The sequence below is a fragment of the Geotrypetes seraphini genome, chromosome 2, assembly GCF_902459505.1.
Source record: "Geotrypetes seraphini chromosome 2, aGeoSer1.1, whole genome shotgun sequence".
NCBI classification, from domain to species: domain Eukaryota; kingdom Metazoa; phylum Chordata; class Amphibia; order Gymnophiona; family Dermophiidae; genus Geotrypetes; species Geotrypetes seraphini.
This window is the reverse complement of record NC_047085.1, coordinates 454,490,691-454,496,423: the sequence shown is the minus strand read 5'-3', so window position 1 is coordinate 454,496,423 and position 5,733 is coordinate 454,490,691. Positions and strand designations below refer to the sequence as shown.

At 37.6% G+C, this 5,733-nt stretch overlaps 1 long non-coding RNA gene across 1 annotated transcript; it reads right to left on the bottom strand.

Annotated features, from left to right (window-relative positions):
* Positions 1-203: 203 nt before the first annotated feature.
* On the bottom strand, positions 204-4,591 carry LOC117355159. The gene is made up of 2 exons (XR_004538314.1): positions 4,458-4,591; positions 204-476 (listed from the first exon to the last, which is right to left on the bottom strand). It is a non-coding gene; the product is annotated as an uncharacterized LOC117355159 (long non-coding RNA).
* Positions 4,592-5,733: the final 1,142 nt, after the last annotated feature.

Below are 5,733 nucleotides of genomic sequence, written 5' to 3'. Positions count from 1 at the left end.
TATGGAAAGAAGATGGAATAAAATATTTAGGCATTTGGATAAAAAACACTTTGGAAGAAACAATGAAAGTGAATGAAAATTTTTATTACAGAAGGTAACAGAAATGTGTGAGCAATCTTTCTTGGTGGGGGAGAGTTCAAACTATTAAAATGATGATTTTGCCTGTGGTTTGTTATCAAATGGGTATGTTACAGTTTTTTTTCAGGAGTCCTTTTATAAAAAGTTAAATTGTATTCTTACAAAATTTATTTGGCTGGGCAAAAAGGCTAGAATTGCTTTAGTATCTCTACAAAAACCGATTACAGAGGGAGGGGTAAATTTTCCCAACTTTTATAGGTATCATCAATCCTATATTATGTGCCAGGGTATGTATTGGATCCTCCTAGAGACTGTTGATAATATCCTGGATTGGTTATGGTTGGAATGACGCCTCATGTTTCCTCTGCGATTATGCCATGTACTTAGTATCAAAATGCCTAGATTATATAAAGAAAATAGATTATTTGTAGACACATGGAAAACAATAAGATATGTAAGTAATTTATCACCTATTCCAATTCACAAATCAACAAATCAAACTATATGGCTGAACTCCAAGATTCAAATTGGCGGATTTAAGGTCATCTGGAAGCATTGGATGATTGCAGGAATACGTGTATTAGAAGATGTTATTTCTAATGGTAAACTGCTTGAGTTTTCACAGTTGCAACATAAATATGGCCTTAACAAATCACAAAATTTTCGATGGATGCAACCGAAGCAGGCCATTCAGGTGGGGTTCCCTGAATGGAAAAATCTTAATAATCAATATAGTTTGAAATTCTTATGCTTTCAGGTAGATTTCCTGGGACATCAGGCCGCTCAGTGGTACAAATTAATATCTGGATTTATGAATAAAAAACCAAAGACTGGTCTTCGGGACATTTGGAGCATTGAGATTAAGCATCTAATTACCGCATCTCAATGGCCACGAATTTGGTTTTGGAGGTTGAGATGTACGATGTCTGCATCTATGAGACAAACATGGTTTTTCCTGTTGCATAGAGCATTCTGGACCCCTGTTCGTTTATAAAAATTAGATTGCTCTAAGTCTGATAGATGTTGGTACTTTCATCTTGAAGCAGGGACTTTAGATCATTTATTGCTCTATTGTCCATTTATTATGGCTTTCTGGAAATCAATTTGGGGCCAAATTAATAGTTTGTTAGAAAATCATGTGGCATTATCATATGATACAGTATTATTTGGCATGTCTATGAGGGTTAAGAGCCAAATATCTTCCAAAAATAATAAACTTTTACTTATTCTAACAGGAGTCGCCATACAACAAATAACATGTAATTGGAAAAATTGGAATAGATTAAACTACAGTTTTTGGTGGAATTCAGTGTGTCATATTTATAAAATGGAAAGACCATTAGCTATTCAGAAAGGGAATTTTAATAAATTTCAAGATGTGTGGGGGCCATTAACAAATTATTGCAATGAATAAATATCATTTCCCTGGTTAGTACGAATGAAATAATGGGGAGGGGGTAATTATTTGAATCTTCATTATTTGCTTTGAATGGAAGGAAAGTCTTTATTATATGGTATATGTGTTATGAGATATTGAAGGGTTGGGAGGGAAAGGGATAAATTATATTTAATATGAAGAATTGTAAAATTTCAAGTGATGTAAGTTATAAAAATCAATAAAGAATTTAAAAGAAAATAAATTGTAAAAGGGAACCAAAATAGAAGAATTTCAACTATAGTTCTTTAGATTGTTAGTTGTGACCTGTGTGGGTTGATTTACTAAGTATAACTTAGAACTAAGGATTTATATAACCTCAGTTAAAACTTAGATCTGTTAGAGAATGAGTTATATCTAGGAAGGGTTTCTGAGAGTTTAGAAACCTAAATAAAAGCATTTATGGAGGTGTAATTCACATCACAGGTAGGTGCCAGAAATGTGAAACTGGGTAACCCCAGTCTACATTTCCGGCATCTACCTTTGCCGGAGGCATGATTCTATGCCCAGTGCCGTCACGTGATTGACATGTGATCTGCGGCCACTCTTAATGCGGCCACCAACAGCGCCAGCCTTAGTGTCTAATTAATGAAATTATTTTTCCACATCAAATCTTTGGTTCATATAATAAAATTATAAGTTATCTTGAAGAATTCCCCCATCAACATGATTGTGTTTCATTTATCAGCTTCAGGAAGAAAAGAAACATAAAGATTATCATGCCATCACTTCTATTCAAAAGCTGAAAAAAATGGTAACAGCATTCTAAATTCATGTGATACTGAGTAGTCTGCTAGAGGTACAACAAGAGACAACTACACCATCTTAGACTTCAGGAACAAACTATTCTTTTATTCCAGAGGTCATCACCGCCACAACCACTCCTTGGAGGCCTGATCCTGGCTCCTCCTCTACCTGCAGTGACTGGAAATGTCTCAGCAGGGGAGAATTGAGGAGGAAACAGTAGCATAGAGCCCTTGGTGTTGGGCCTTGTGCTGGGCCAAGTTGAAGTGTTGGTGGACAATGGCTGTTTGGGGAGGACATAATTTCCAGAACATCTACTTCTTCTCCCAAAGCTGAAGTACTGCAAGCAGGCTGAAGTCTCTTGATTTTGGTGGTAGTGAGAGAAATTCTTCAAACCTTTGGTTTGCCTAAATCTGTAATGTTTACTTTGGAGATAATTTTGCAAGCCATCATCTATTTAGCAAAGACCCTGACTTTTCAAAATTTTACTAGGAAGCAATCTTTGATGACAATAGAAAAGAGAGTAATTAAAAAAGAAAATGATTCACTAGAGACTAATAATTTAAAAAATGGAAGAGTCAACATCCTCGGTGTAAGCTTTGGAATCTGGGAAATCTGGGAAATGCAGCTAGAATTTACATAAGAACATAAGAAGAGTCTTACTGGGTCAGACCAATGGTCCATCTAGTCCAGTGTCCCATCTTCAAAGATGCCAATCCAAGTTACCTATGAGTGCTTAATTTTCCACATTTAGCAACTAGGATGTCTAAGGATTTATTTCATAGGTATATGAAGGAAATTTTAAATATTTTACCTGATCGTCTCTCCCCCCCCCTCCACTATTACCAAAGTTTACTTTCTTCCTTCTCAAAGAAGAATAAACAGGGGATCTCAACCACTGTAGAACCAATTTAAGCAGTAAATAATGGAGCCTCTAGATGTTTCTGCTTTATTATTATTATTTTTTTTTAATTCAATTTTCTATACCATTCTCCCAAGGGAGCTCAGAATGGTTTACATGAATTTATTCAGGTACTCAAGCATTTTCCCTGTCTGTCCCAGTGGGCTCACAATCTATCTAATGTACCTGGGGCAATGGGGGAATTAAGTGACTTGCCCAAAGTCACAAGGAGCAGAGTGGGTTTGAACCCACAACCTCAGGGTGTTGAGGCTGTAGCTTTAACCACTGCGCCACACTCTTTAGGATTGTCGTCAGATACAGACTGGATATTACATTAATTTCTTAGAAATAGAGATAAAAATTGTCTTAATTATAAGTTCCATATGTATCAAAAGGAAACAATTTATGTTACTACAACCTGCTGTTTTACAACTTGGAGCATTGTTGGTTTATTTTTACAACTTGGAGTATTGTTGGTTTGTTTTTGAAATTTTCATGTAAACATAATAAAAGTTAGGTCACATAGATGTGTGTTTGATTCAACACAACATAATGGCATTTATAGCCACTAGGGAGAGTTATAAGGCGACAATAGGGGTTTGACCCCCCCTGCTTACAGACTAGGGTACTTTTTCAACTAGTTTTCTCCCCTTTAATCCTCATTTTCAGCTGCTTTTTTTCAGATTTAATAGTGATATATTATCCTGCTATTTTGAACTTGGAGATCCTCATTTTGTGGCTTTTAACGTAATAAAATATTGTTTAATATGGAAATAATTACATAATCTAATTTTCCTATATAATAATTGCTTATTTCTCTACAAGTGTTTTACTTGGTTGGAATATATACATGCTATCAATAAAAATAGTTTCAAAAAGAAAACACTCTTTGCACATTCTCCACTACTTGCATCAGTTTTCCACAGTAATTTTCACAGATACAATCCCCCCCCCCTTTACTTCAGCCTAAGTGCCTAACATTTCTTTTAGAATTCATTGAACCCACAAAAATTTACAAGTCCATCAACATTTTTTTTTTTCATTTGGATCTGGCTTCTGGGAACTGAGAAGTAAGTCTGTGTCAGTTTTCAGTCCCGTTGTGGATTCCTATAAAACTGCAGCAAACCAACCCGGATCTGCCAAGAAATTTCAACAACTTTCTCTGGCAAAGCAGGGCAGACTGATTTATGCCCACGATATAACAGTGCTCCAGACCTTCCACACACATTTCACAGACATTCATGTTCATCTGCGTTTCTCCCTTAGTAAAAATATCCTTAAAAATGTTTCAAAACAAACCTGTCAGTTATAATTTACAGGGTAGTCCTAGACAGCCAGCTGCTTGTTGCCCTTCCGCCTCATTTCATCTCCCTCTTCCTTATCTTGAGCCACTGGGGAAAGTGACTCTCCTGCTATTGCAGACAAACTCATGCTTTCTGAAAGCAGTAGCTCACTGCCAGCTGCTTCACAGTGCTCATTTAGCATTTCCTGAAATGAATTTGCAACGTGTTCCACTGGCGCTTCAAACACAGTTGCTCGAATGGATAAGTTCTCAATCATTTGTGGGAAAGTCAAATGACAGCGTTGCTATAAAACATAAGTAGACCTGATATATAACTGTTTCCAGAAACTATTGCCATAAGCAATTGCCAATCAAAAGAGTCTGAGTTGTTCTGCGGTGGTGGGGGCAACTGAAGGGTCAGGACAAGAGCTATAGGGGAAAGCGTGAGCAGCTGAGTCTGGTATGAATGTTCATTCATTTCAAAGTGACTTTTCCTATGTTGTTTCATATTGTTCTTAGCATGAAACAATATGAAAACCCTTGCAATTTAGGGGTTTTCTTATATCACCAACAGAACACACAATTTCTCAGTATTAATAAATAGGACTTATTACTGAAGAACACTGCGCATTATTGCAAATAGGACTCACTACTGAAGGACAGTGCACAGTCCTGAGAAATTAGAGGCATTTTCAAAACTCTAAGGGGTCCTTTTATCAAGCTGCGGTAGGGGTATAATGCGCGTTAAACCGTCTGCCACGCTAGCCGCTAACGCCTTCATTGATCAGGCATTAGTTTTTTAGCCAGCCGCGGGGGTTAGCGCATGATGAAATGTCCGACGCGCTAAACCCGCTAGCACGGCTTGATAAAAGGACCCCTAAGACAAACAAAAAAATGGCATAAATCGGCACTCGGACGTCCTAATCACCAAGACGTCCAAGTGCCGATTTTTAAAACTGTCTTTCTGGATGTCTTATGAGGCATCCTAGCCACTGTGCATCCCAAACTAAAGGGGGCTTGTTGGAGGTGTGTTCTGGGTGGGCTATAGGGCGTGCTTAGACTTGAACATCTTGTGGTAATAATCACAACTTTCCCAAGATGTCCTGGACTGAACTTAGACGTTCTGAACCAGACCTGTTTAAAGAGTGTCTACGTGCCAAAATGATACCCCCCCAAAGTGACCAGATGACCACTGGAGGAATTAAGTTATGAACCCCCACACTTCCCCCTCCAGTGGTAACTGATCTATTCCCACCCACCCCCAAAGTCAGAATGAAACAGTGCATACCTGAA